This window comes from Osmia lignaria, chromosome 13 (assembly GCF_051020975.1).
Source record: "Osmia lignaria lignaria isolate PbOS001 chromosome 13, iyOsmLign1, whole genome shotgun sequence".
Classification (NCBI taxonomy): domain Eukaryota; kingdom Metazoa; phylum Arthropoda; class Insecta; order Hymenoptera; family Megachilidae; genus Osmia; species Osmia lignaria.
The window spans coordinates 4706744-4721179 of record NC_135044.1 but is presented as its reverse complement, the minus strand read 5'-3'; positions in this window follow the sequence as shown (position 1 = coordinate 4721179).

The following is a 14436-nucleotide window of genomic DNA, read 5'->3' as shown; positions in this document are numbered from 1 at the left end:
TTTGTGAGAAAATTCAGATCAATAAACTTTTTATCAAATACTTTCCTTATTCTTTCAATCATTGTTAGAAAAACCCTGTTTCCAGCTGTCCTATGATTTTCCACCCACCAAGTATACGGAATATTTGAACGTCTTCTTTTCCTTTGTTTCTTTTCAGAAGATATAAGAACGCAGGTATTTTCTATCCAAATTTAGTGGTTCCAGTAACAGACTCGACGATCCCTCTCATTTATTCATTCTTCCGGTCGGCATCGAGAGTCTGTTGGGCTTTCACGTCGGGGGCGATACGTTGAATAATAGATAACCATACGGTTTATGATTTCACGATTCGATTTTCCAACGAGCGGAAAAGCGTGAAACGGTTTGCGTAATACGCGCCACCGTGAAAGGACGCGATCGAAGAAGGTTGAAGGACCCGCGAGCAGTTGGTACACACAGTTGCGTTAACAGGAAGGGGGATTAGATTTCGAATGCGTTCGACGGGAACAGGATGATAAATATTCATTTATCTAGATACCACGGACGGTGTAACTCGAAAGGATGTAATTAAAGGTTGCACAGCAATCGTGAAGCCTCGATACGTTGCGTTCATCCGTGTATTAGATGTTATTCCATGCTGACTACAGAAACTGTTAATATCCGTTAATATTTATGAAAATGTTCAGCCACTTCTTTAGCAAATTCAATATAAATGTTAAAAAATTTTATGCTTTTCGTTTCAGGTTTCATATCCAGCACAGTACTCTACAATTTTAGTTCATACCCTGCCATTTTGTTTCTTTTCTCACATCTAAATATTTCAAATTATAAATAAAAATTCGTTTCCCTATTTTTGATATCTTTCAAGAAAACTACCCTTAAAGTTACCTATGCGATCTCCGGGGTGGCCTTACCCCTTGAGGCCGGTATAAGGTAAAGGTAGAAGGTATCGTCGTTTTAGGGATGCCACCCTCGAAATTCTCTCGCTCGATCTCCTCTGGCACGAGACGCGACAAAGAAATTCAGATGAAGGTCACTTTACCGATAGGAAGAGGCCCGCGGAGGGGTGGAATGGGGAGGGTAAAGAGGACAGGCAGCGAAGCAAGAGGCGTCAAAAGGGGTGGTGCTATATCATCCTCTTCGTTCCTCTCACGATTCACGAATAAATTTCATTCGGTTGACGTGTTTCTCCGCCGGCTCTGATGCTCGTTGATTGCAAATTAAGTGACTTTATGCAACTGTTTCCTTTTCGAAGAATCGATTTATGCAGCGCGTTGCTTTTATCAAATGTTTTTTTTTTTCAATGAAAGCTTTTGAGCGCTGAATTTTAGAAATTCTCAAGTAGAAATTTTCTCGAATGTACAACGCAACTTGAGGTATCAAAATTTAAAAATAGAAGACACTCGACGAGGAATCGTTACGACTATCGAGCAGCTTACTCGAATCGTTCCCTATCGCCTGATCAATTCATTTAATCGGATCGTTTGATCGTTCGACGAGGAAAATAGTTGGGGAGAAATCTTAAGGGAACGTTCGGCAAAAGTGGACGATGATTCTGTTTAGAAGAGAAGGGATGAAATGGCTGGGCAATTACCTTTTAGGAGATGGGTTTCGATCGTTTTGATGCGTTAGCGAATCACTGAGAAAACGTGATGAGTTTGTTACGTATATGCTCGTTTATTCAAACAACATTACATCATGCAGTCGAACGTGTCTCGTTGCCGGCCGTGTTATAATTAAATCGGTCATACACCCTCCTCGTAATGAACTATTCGGTCATTTCATAAGTCGTGTTCATGATGCATTATTTTTTTAGAACTTGTCCGATGTTTAACATCGATCGTTAATCTTATAGAATGACCGGGTGTAATTACAATCGTGCCGATCGATAGATCAATCGGAGTCATAAATAATGGAAAATTATTTGGAAACTAGCTCGACTACTCGCTAAAGCTATCTTAAAGATAAAAAAGAAAATTCATACTTCCTTCGAATACTCGATACAAACTCTTGGAAATGCCGGCTGTTAAAATTCCCCGTTGCATCATTAAGGTCAAGGTTTCATTCTCCTCTAAAATCCAGCAAATACAATCTACGTGTCTAGAAAAAAAGAAAAAGAAAATGAACGAAAAAGAACCTCGTTGCTAATTCAACCCTTCGAACGATCGCGAAAGCATAGTCCCTAATTTGCGTGCTCAGACGTCCATTATCCGTAGATGATTCTCCGTCGTGGCCCTGGAAAAAAGAAAGAAGGAAAAAGAAGCAGCTCCCAGAGGCCAGGGAAAGGGGATGAGACACGGAAACGGGCGAAAAAGGGACAGTGGTTGAGCATCGGCACTGAATAATGGAGGTAGCCGCGTGGAGTGTTGGACGTTCTCTGGAAAAAGAAAGAGCAGAGACGTTTCCGAGAACGGGGTTGAAAGAGGGCGCGGATGGTGGGCTAGAACGGGGTAGAAATCGTCCCCGTCGCGGTTGGTAGACGTGGAAATGCATCGGTGATGGTATTGGTAAGGTGGCATCGCGTCGGTGAAGTCGAGGCGGTCCACGGGGGATGCTGCGAGAAGGGATAGGTTGCCAGGCAACGTACGTCCACCCTTAAACCTTCGTCCACCCCCTCTTTCCGGGCCGTGCTTGCCCGTTCCGCGGATGACGAGTACTCGGTCGATACAAGCAGCCGTTTTCCTCGTACGCTCGGGAATTCCCCAATTTCCATTACGGGACTGACCACTCGAAGGGGGTGCGTACCCTTGGACGGTTCAAAAAAATCAATCTCTTTAACCAGTTTTAATATTTTTTTTCAACGGGAAATTTTATGTACTTCGGATCCACTATAAGCCAAACTTAAAACGTCAAATATTTTTTTAAAAATAAATTCTTGAAAATGATCCTTCTTTTCAAGGTGCCAAGGGTATGTAACCCCTTAACCCTTCGATCTCCCTTTTCACCCTCTGCCACCCCATCGTGCCACGCTGGGACACTTAAAACGATTGCTAACCCCGCTTCGATCGGTCGAGTTATGTCCTCGAGAAAACGACCGACTTAGGGGGGTGAGAGACGTTTCAGGATCGGATTTTATTCTCGCTGGGTGGGATCCTTGATATCCTTGGAGGATTCGGAAATGTTGGAAGGCAAACGAAGACGAGGGTTGGATAAGAGTAGTCGATGGAGTATTATAATTTTTATCAGGAATCGGGAGGGGGGGGGGGGGCGGGGGTGGTTTAAAAAATCGTGTAATCTTTCGCGACACGGAGAGAGGGTTCAAGGTTCCTTACCTAACTCAGAAACGATCGATGTGACAGAGAAAGATAGCGTTATGATGGATAAATGATTGAGAGACGGAGGTACATCACAACAAAGGGGTAAAACGGTGGCTCTTTTTTATTACAAAATATGTACAAAGTATTCAGAGGGGTTGTTACTGTACATGGTGTTTGTCGATTCAGAGAGTCGTCTACACGTTCAATGCACTACAGTTCTGGCAGGAGAAAGAAAAATTAAATGCAAGGTAAAGGTGTTTCAAAGATACCCAATCAACGTCTACTCCAACCCTTGTGCACCCTTGCAATTTTTATTACATTTCAACAGAAGTTAATATTTCATCAACAAATTATTACCATTTGGGTTACACGAGGGTTAACACGTTCACTACTACCACTCAATCGGAATTTCATCTGTCATTGCTCACTTAAAAAAAAATGAAATAATATAAAACCATGCATAGAGTTTTAATAAAATTAAAGGACCTGGACCACTATCAATCGGCATCACTGGTAGCAAACGTGTTGAATTTATTCAAAGTAATCGGTATATGATCGTTAAGGGTTGGAACGAGAACTATAATCGCAGACGAGGAACTGTAAATCTTTACTGACCTGTCGTATAACACAAGGGTAACGCGTTTTCGACCATGAAATCCAGTGGTCTTCGCTAGCGTTGAGAATCATAAAACGTTGAATTTGGTCCGCTCTTGGCATTCACCGCGTGCCTTATGAATTTTGAAAAGTTGGCACATGGAAGCCCGCAGTGAACGCAAGGAGCACAGACTCACACGAATCTTCCTTCCATCGACCTCTCCGTATTGATTGCACTTCTTCTTCAGCTAATCCACCAACGATCGAGTCTAACATCTCTGTAAGGTACACTGTCGTTCACGATGTCCTCTACATCAAACGACGGATTATCGTCACAAAATTTGAAAAATAAAAAAAGACGAAATATAATTATTCAACACTATAATAGATAAATAGTTTCCATGTCACGAACCAAATTATCAGAATTCCAAAGCGTCGACAATTTCAAATCGTAACACTTTCTAAATTTTGATCAATTCTTTCAATTATTATTCCCTTTTTAATATGAAAAATTTGACTGCATAATTTTAATCGAAGCATCGTTGTGTATGTTCCCCGAGGTTTGGGTCATGATTGACCCGACACACGAGGTTAAAAAAAAAAAAGAAAAATAATACACAGGATGATGGCGCACGTCGCGATGTGAACCGAGTTTGATGAGCGTCGAAACTGTACTATGGAACGATAGCACTCGTCTTATGGACCCACGATTAGGGGATAGCCAAGGGGGTGTGGGTCGACGATGGGTAGGGTGGTTCTGCGGGGGGTTCGTCAGTCCCACCATAACTTATTGCTTATTTCGCGGAGGGTGTACGACCCCGTGATATCCCAGGACCTGGGAGCAGCTGACGTTGGGGTTCCATTGTCTGTAGATATTCGCATAATCAAGAAAGCCACCCCATTCCGTACTTTTTCCAGCGGTGGAAAGTGACATATGGGATGCCCTGACTAATATCGACGCCGATCCTGATGGATGTTCATCGATGGACAGCGATTCGTTCGAGACTTTACATTTTATGAAATAAATAATTACACTCACTCATCTATTTTCCCTTGATAAATTATATCATTCCGAAGACATGCAATCGTTTTAAAAACAGAGCACTTTTCAAATAAACCATGGTCACTCGCGCTATAGGAATACAATTAAATAAATAAACGAATAATTTCTGTTATCTGGTGTCCTGAAATTTCAGAGCATCCCTAGTGGACAGACTTGAACTATAACCGAATGCAAGGAACAAAGATATCGAAGACAATGGGAGGAACGTTGTCGCGCGAGACCGGAAACCCATCATTTTCGTCGTCGTAAAGGTGACTGACCGAGCGTATCTTTGGCCGAGTGTCCCAGAAAAGGAGCGTGAGGAGGACAGAGGGGGGTTTCGTCGGGGTGCGAAACACGTCCGAAAAGGGTGTTGCTCGTTTTAAAGGGCGCGTGTGCCGACGCGAGAGTGTGTGCGCAAAGGGGGGTCCAGCGCGTGCTCGTAAAGCTACGATCGCCCTAAAGGCCAATTCACATCCGTGCTTTACCCTGGCACAATGAGGCATTCCCTCGTAGGGCTGGCATCTCGTCTGCCAGAACTGTGGGTCAGGGTTACCCCGAAAGGGGGCTTTAATCCATCGATTTAAACCCTCCCCTTCTTGTCGCCCGATCTCAGCCTATTAACCCTTGCAGGAGACACCCATGGATACGAGGAATTTAATACGGAGCTATTTAAATGCTGCCCACCTTGACATCTACGACGCGGACATGACAAGTTGCATTTCTAACCGTGTGAAAAGGGCGAGAAGAACGTGAAACGAATTTGGAAAATGAAGCGAAGAAATTTTTCGAACGAGACAGGGGCGTTTGCCGATGTATCCTAGTACGAATTTCTCTGGTAACATTCGAAAGACGAAGGTGCTTATAGAAGCTCGAGCAAAGTGCAAAGAAACAGGGGTGTGTAACCGGGCGTGGCGATACGGGACTTAAATAAAATCTCAAGGACGCGAATGACACTTATGGGACTTCTGGAGGTGCTACGAGAAAAATTGGCATTTTTACTTGCTGTTTAGTTCTAAGGAAATTACAAAAAGGAAAGTTAACCCTCGTGCACCGTTACACTTGAAAAGTCGAAAGAAACGTTACTATAAAAAAAAATTAGGAGAAGATCTACGATACTAATGCTCTTCTTTGGATTGTCTGGATGAAAAACAAAGCGAACGACCCTTACCACTGGATAACGATGTCCGTAGAACGGTGCGACCGGAAACGTGGCCGGTCGTCGAATGCCCTACGAGACAGGATCACTGAATGGCTTTACTCTCGTCACAAGCCGGCTATCCTTGTGACGTAATCGAGCACGTGCACTCCGTTTGCGCCCTTCTCAGGTGGGGTTGAAAACGTCACGGATACCAATCCTCCCCTGAAAGGCACGCCCTCTTCATCGATCCTGGCGAACCCTCCTCCATTCATGAGAACCCTGGTACCGGGCCGACGAACCGCATGGTTCTACCTGGTATCTAGAACAAATGAACAGTTTTCATGAGAGAAACAGAGAAGCGGCGATCGGGAGAGGGGGGAAAGATGAGGCAGCATTTGCGACAAGGGGGTGAAACATGCGACTCAGAGGCAGCTGTATCCTAGGTCAGCAACAGTTTGAAAGAATCTATGGATTCTTTTATTCTTAACTAGTAAAACTCGAGAAGAATTAAATGTCACAGAAGGGGGAGGGGGGATAGGTGCTTTGCCCTTTAAATAGAAACAAAGATTCATTTATAAAATTGTCGTCAGGTAAAATAGCTAATTATTTTTACTATAATTGAGAAGACTACAATACTGATATCGCAAATGTTATAAAAGTTATGACTACCCTGCAATCCCTAAATAGCAGAGATTGTGACCGAAACCCAGAAACCATAGGTTTAATGATGCTTTCAAATGTTCAAATGACCCAGGGTTATACATTAAAGAGAACAAGTGTAAAATATGAAAAATCTAGATCGAACGGTGTCTAAAATTATTAATCGTCGTCCAAGGGTTAAATGGCAGCGACCAATCGAATTTCTGCAGAGCAATCGAGCCACTGAGCGAGTCGGTTATAAATAGGAACCCTCGCCAGAGTTCGTCAGCTGATCACATATTGACAGTCCGATAAGTTGTCTCGACAGGCTCGTTCAATCCTCGAAACTGCTTTCCGCACAATTAACCCAATCGTTCCGATGGCTATCGACGATACGCGGGACCCCGAGTCTCTTACGAATATTGGACAAAGTTTATTCAAACATTGAACATGAAGAAATTCGAGGAATCCCGATCGGGAGCAGGTTTGAAAGATCGATAGATCGGGGAGGGGATTATCAGAGCCGCGGGAGAGGTCCAAGCAGGTGGTTGGTCGAATGATCTTTCTGCTTCGCCGACTTCCGGATGGGCTCGAGGGACGACTTTGGATACCGACGACTTTGAAAGTGAAGTTTCGTGACAGAAAATTACGAAAATGGTAATTAGGCAGGTAGCGGCGACGTGCCGGCAACGGCTTATTCATACTTCGTAGCCATGGCGATCCTGCACTACTGATAAAACAACAGTACACACCATAATGTACTTACGCGGAATAGGGGAACACCTTGTCTACCGGGTGTCATAGAAATCGAAAAACGTTTATGGGACTTGGAAGACCCTCGCCAGATACTCGTCTGATTCGATGAAAACATCCCTTAAGATTAATCGATAGAAGGCTGGTGATATCGTGTCAGGATCTTTCTACGAAACTATAAAATTTTATCGCGAATATTGTAACCAGATGTAAATAAAATTTGTTTGAAAAAGATGTTCTCAGAGGGATCGTGTATTGGAAAAGATATTAGGGATGCGGTAACATATGGTGATTCTGCGTACCGTGGATCCATTTTCCCAATCGAAATTCGTGGCCGACCATATGCCGTCTCGAATGATGTAATTTTAACAACCATGATATCTCGAATGGAGCGTATCAAAACAGCTTAACAAAGTTTGGGAAATAGTTCGATATCGAATTAGTTAAATAAGATGAATTACAATTGCCTAGTTAGCTTGATAAGAATGTGTTAGATAACACAGTGATCTAAAGAAAATTAAGGTGGAAGATTATTAAGAGATAGTACCATCACAGATGAAACGATTAGAAAAGACAGCTATCAACGTCTAATCGACACCGAATCAATAATTCGTTTGAAAACAAACTGCGTCTCACGAATCTCGTGAAAGATTGGAGCGTAATCTCGGATGACCCTGAAGCTCCGTGAACGTCACTCCCTGTTCTATACATAACCTTGAACTACCTCGGACACGGATAGAAAAAAGGACATTACGTATCTCCCATGAGTACCACGATCGAGAAACCAATCTCGTCTGAACAGTTAATTAGTGCAATTAAAACCGTCCCGTTCATCGACACGCGACCAAAGATACCATCCTCGCCGAGGATTGACCTTGAAATCGTCACGAAAGAATCCTGAAATACATTACCTGCCAGTGAACTCTTCATCCTCCGGTAGATCAATCGTTGAACGTTTCCGAACGTCCTCCGGTAGGAGGGTCACCGTTCTGGAGAACGGTACAGGGATCCTATCCAAGGTCCATTGGATGATATTCGATGTTGGTAATCTCTTGGATCCGAGATGAATCGAGTCTCGTCGTATGGTGGAAGTAACGGTTTGAAGGTGGCCGAGGTGGTCGACTACGGTGAAGCAGGAACGCGTCGACGATGAAGAAGAAGAAGCAGAAGCAGAAGCAGGAGCAGGAGCAGAAGAAGAAGGGGGCGCAGCAGGATGCGCCGTTTTGTGTCGGGACGGTGTTGTTGGTTTGATGGTCGCGGGACCACTGCGCCCTCTCCGTCTTCACCCACCTAGCCCTGCCCCTCGATATCAACCCCTAGTACCCCTGCTAGTGCCCCAGGGATCGACTCTTCTCCCTCCAACCAACTCGCTTCACGTTTTAGCCCTCTCTGAATCCCCCACCAACCGTTTCCACCCTACAACGAGGATGCCATGCCGGCTCTGGAGCCCCCTCCAGCAGCATTCTGGGCTCGTCACGAACGAGCGAACGGACGGACGTACGAACGAACGAACGAACGAACGTACAGGCTGCCGTGTCGTCACTGCCGAAAACCGGCAGCGAGGGTGTACGTATCGCGTCGGCCCTTTTCCACCCCTGGCCGCGCGGATTTTCCGCGACCAGACAGGCTCGAGCCGATGCTCGTGATCGCACTGATGGTGGTGTGCTTGCCGTTTCTCTCTGCCGCTGCTGTTCAACGTATAGCCAGGCCTGCCGTTGCCCAGAACCACCGGTGGAGGTGGTCGGGTTGATGCTGGTGGTGGTTCGACGATGGCGCGCGAGCGCGTTTTAATACGCGTCGCGCAAGCGTCACCCAGAAAATCGAGCCTCGTACCGGCGCGGCACGATGCGACTTTCTTCTTCCTTTCCTCCTTCCTTCTCTCTCTCTCTCACTCTCTCTCTCTATCGCTCCATTTTGTTCCTAAGCCTCATCCATGGGATGATATTCTTCTTCTTCCTCGTTACCGATGCGTTTCTCTCTGTTCGAGAGATGCACATCGTACGCTCGTGTTGGCCGTCTTCGTTCAAGGGCGTACAACCTCCTCTCGCTAGAGCAACCTTCAGGGGTGGGTCGGATCAGAACGATTGCTGTCTCTTTCGCGACCCATCCTCCTTCTTCCTTCCTTCCTTCCTTCCTTCCTTCCTTCCTTCCTTCCTTCCGTCCTTCCTTCCTTATCAACTCTTTTCTCTCTTTGACCAGCAACCCCTTGCTTTCTACCATACCTCCCCATCAAACTAGACACGTAATGTGTTTCTGTTCCTTCGTTTCCGCGCCTCGCTCTCACTTTGTCCACCGAATCTACTCGTCATTCCGCCTTCATCCACGAGTCACCCAGAAACCAGAGACCGCTCCTCGCTTTCTCTCTCCCTCTCTTGGCCTGTTTTCCTTGCATCCTCGCGGGGACTTTGGATTCTGGCCGCGTAAGGGGAACAAATTTCGGGTGCAAGGTCTCTCGACGACTCTTTGCTCGATTCCTCGTATCGCTTCTTCTGGGACTCGTCTCCTGGGGAACGACTTGTACGCTTCCCGATCTTGTATTAGTTTCTTCAATAAGTTCGTGACCTTATTCAGTATTCATCTTTCATAAAAAATGTACATCCTTCATTTTATCTCGACGGAGAGCCACGAAATGGTTCGTCAGGGATACGAAGATTGCAATTCTTCAAGTATACAAGCCATTTTCTTCTTCTTATTTCTTCATGAATGGTATATGTGTCTCGAGCAGGTGGTACAATCTTGATTAAACTGGTTGCAAGAGGAAACGAAAAGGTGTACAAAAAGAATTTCAAAAATGGCAACAACTTATTAAGTGGTATTTTAAAGAAAGATTACAAGGTGACCAGCTTCGTTAATTTTTTACCGAAGGAGATTTTTTATCGAATTATTCGCTGGTGGAGACGCGGATCAAAAAAATTGACTATAGTCCGCCCCTGGCACCCTTCCGTCCGCGAAACGACTCGTTTACGTCGCGCCATTTCCGTTTCTTGCTTCTAAAGTCCTCGCGGCGGTCGTATTATTAGAGACCTCGTCGCGGCCTTTCCTCGTTTGAAATTCAAGCGGAACCCAGAGGAAAGCAGGAAACGAGGAGAAATTAAAAATTCATTTCCTAACCTGTTACGTTACCTTTTCACGGCAAACGTCTCCTTCCGTCACAAATCTTTTCCTTGAAACAATGAGCTGATTTTTCACCGGAAAACAAACAGCAGGATCTCCTCGAACTTTACCATTTAATAAATTTTTAATAGCTCGTTCCGCCCTACTTCCTCCGCTCCTCGACTTCCGGATATCAATTAAGCTTCCACGCTGGCGAAACACGCGCGTCAGTGAGCGAAGAGTAAAATGCAAGGGTACCTTTTCGCGTGACAGGCGAAAAACGTACTGCAAATTTTATTCGTTGATTACCTCCAACTCTCAGCGTGGTTCTTTTAATAATCATCTTCAATCATCCCTCTTCCTCAACGGTTCCGCCATCTTTCGAGTTCGAAAGTTCTTTTCCTGCTGGAGATGAAGTTGTCGAGGAGGGAAAGAGTCTTACACGATGGAAACCGGCTTCCTCTCTTCACCGGATCCTTTCGATCGCGTAAGCGTACGAGCAGTAAACTTTTGTTCCCGTGTAATCGAGGTCTCGCGAACCCTTCGATGCGGCTTCCTTTTTCTACCCCCAAGGTAAGACTGGAAACAACGTCAGGGAAATTGGAAAATTGATCGGCAATTAGCGAAGGCGAGACGACTGTTCTCGAAACTCGTTCACTCGAATCGTTCCGCGTAATGAAACCGATGTTACGTTCTTCGCTAAATTGCACACGAGTTTTCTCAATTAACAAATTAGAAAATATGAAAAATCTCAGATTGGAGCAACAGGCGTTGGACAGGTGTCAACTTTTAAAACTGAAAATAAATTTCCCTTTGGTTTCTAATATAACTAATTACCTTTGCCCATTGCCACGTGGGATTAAACTGTTTATTAATTAATAGTCGTATCGCGTACGAGAGGGCTTAGAAACACACAGTTTCGTTGCCTGTGTACATCGGCGACATGCGTCACGAATTTGCGGGAATATTAGTCGAGCACTACACTGTACAACTAACACGTAATTAACGTGGCCGACGTGTAAACCAAAGACGGGTAGTCGCACGTGTGGGTTAATTTCGAGAAGTACGATATTTCATTACAGCCACGATTACTCGACACTGAACAACTTCAAAGAACTTAATTTCCGGATATGGCAAGAGAAATGGCTGATTGTAATGACGATTAATTATTTTTAATAGAGTAATTTGTATCGGCACGTCGAATGAGGCGAACGGTTGTACCGATATCGAAAGTGAATATTAATTCCTGGCACATTAACAGAATAATAATTACGATCGATCGTGTAATATTGCGTAAAATAGTCTATTGTATCTTTCTTTTAATAGTACCAGCGATATTCGTTTCGTTAAGTGGCTGTACTTCGTCTCAGATTATTCGTAAGTAGTATTAGACACTTGTTGGTCAGACGCGAGTGTCTGACTACTCTCGTGCCTTCTCTGGATCTACTTGCTACCATGGAAACGTTCTTTCCAACTGTTTTTTAAGTATATTCCATTGTATTTTATTATATTATTTTTTTCTTTCTTGAATATCTCAAACATTCACAGGCTAATAATTAGAAGTTCATGAAAGATAATGAAGAGGCATCGATCAAAGACTCGTTTCTTCCTTTTTGTATCCGCCGCGGGTGATGGTGCTCGATGGAGAAAACAAATTTTTCATATCAAAGATCTCGCGAAAAATGGAGATTGGTCATGGAACTGGCCGTGCCGTGACCGTTGGCATCGTTCCAACCCGTCTCTGCCTATCTTCAAAGAGAATATTTTTTATGTTTGAATTAAATTGCCCGGGGCAACGAGCGTTATCGACGTTGGCAGAGGTGACGATTGCCATTCTAAAAGGGAATTGGCCGACGTTTCGAAATTTCGACAGCTTTCATCCCCGTCGAGTTTTGTTCCCTACGCTACACCGCCCTTCATTTTCCTTTTCATCCCTTCGATCACACCGTTCCGGATCGGTCTCGCGTGCTCGAAGAGCTTCGACAATTGCTGCTTGACGAAACGGCCATTACGACCTGATATCGGCTGCCAGTGATTCATTATGAAAAAGGGATCGCGTAATTCGTGCACAGGGTGGTCGAATAAAATTATCATTCGTATCTCCATGGTTCCTTTGGTATCTACTTTGGCAGGCTGAAGAATTTCCACTAATAATAATTCGAAAGCATGTTAAGAAGCGTTAAGATGGTTGTGGGGTCGGAAGGCGAGCGGCATCGTCGCAAAAACAAAAACACGTGCCAGAGTGTTCGGTGTGCGTACGCAATCTCTTAACCGGATCTTTTGGGCGGGTGAATGAAGCTGAAGGCTGTTGATAGTAGGTACACACCGTGGGTCGATAGAATTCGGGCCATGGCCTCCTTCGGCGAGCAGCGGGGCTAGTTTCACGCGCGGTAGCAAAGGGAATCCCTTGGAGCGACGGGAAGGAACGACGAATGGAAAGAGACGGAACGGATCTACCCCCCCCGGTTTTGGTGGTGAGTGAAAAGACATGGTAAAACCGACGAGGAAGCTGCCACTCGTCGGAAAAGAGAAGAGGAACGACGAACGAAGGGATGGAAAAACGGTCCCAGGATTGTGGAAGATCGTCAAGAAGAAGATAGAGAGAGAGAGAGAGATGGGATACGAGTACTACGGAGCGTCGAATAGAAAAGAGATTAGGGAGAAAAAGAAACAACAGGAGAGGAAAAAGGGGTGTACGCGGTAACGGTGGCGGTGGCGGTGGTGGTGGAAAACAGCGTAACGGAGCGGAGGCTGGAAGAAGGTGGTGGAGGAAGAGGAGGAGGGCATTGGTATTTCAAGAGACGGACACGCGAACTAGAAGAGAAAGATGAACGAAGAAGCAAGAGCGACTCTCGAGGCTGGAGCGACAAGGTACGACGGCAAAGGGGATGAAAGAGGGAGAGGCAAGGAGGGATAGGATAGGCAGCACGAGCCAGTAAATAGGGGGATTGGAAAGAGAAAGAGAGAGAAAGGGGCTAGCGAATGGAGGAAAGAGAACGTGGATGCTGGGGTCGCTAGGCAACCCCCATGAGCCGCTCGAGGTGCACCCTCGGTACACCCTTATTGCCTTTCCAATTTTGGTGATTCCCATGCACCTATCCCCCTTGCGTTACGCGGACAACCGATACCGACTGTCAAGGCTCCGTTGCGAATCGGTCATTTTCGGTGAAATCGATAAAATTCTCGCGAGAAGAATCATCCGATGCCGTCCTGCCCGTTCGTCTGTTGATCCGCGACTTCTTCGAGTCATCCTGAGTACGCGGAAATATCCTCGACGTGCCAAACGAGCCTGAAGAATAATCGCTTAACGCAAGATTTCCTATCAAATCGCAACAAAATGATTCGTATAAATAACTTATACGTGTTCAATCTTACGATCGGCGAATCATTTTGAACGAAAGCTGAAATGTATAATTATCCAGCTTTCAGAGGCTCAAAATTGGACAATCGAATCCTAATTTCTTGAATCAGAAATAGACACTGTCGGTCATAAGCGAACGGAGCAAAGAGAAGCCGATGAAAGAGGAACGGAGAGGGTTACGCGCAGTCGAGTACGTTTCGAGGGTGAAAATCCGTCGGGACAACTGGCGTCACACCGTCTAGCTCGATCCTGTACAGAACACCGACCTTCCTGATTGGTCACGGGACGAGATAAAATTTGGGATCAGCTGTAGGTTGACTGGAAGGGCAGCAACCTCCCCTTGACGAGGAAGAAGCCAGTATACGCTTGCGAATCGCCGTTGCGGTTTGTGTGGCAAAGAAAAACACTCGAGGAAACGACGTTCCACGGTGTTTTCTTTCCACCCAGGACAATCCCGAGCGTCGATCACCTCTTCTACAGGGTAAACCGCTTCCGTTTTCATTTCACGTGGGAACAGGTGTGCCTCTGAACAAATCGAACGGACGATTTCTTTTTACCCATACCGCGCTCGAAGATG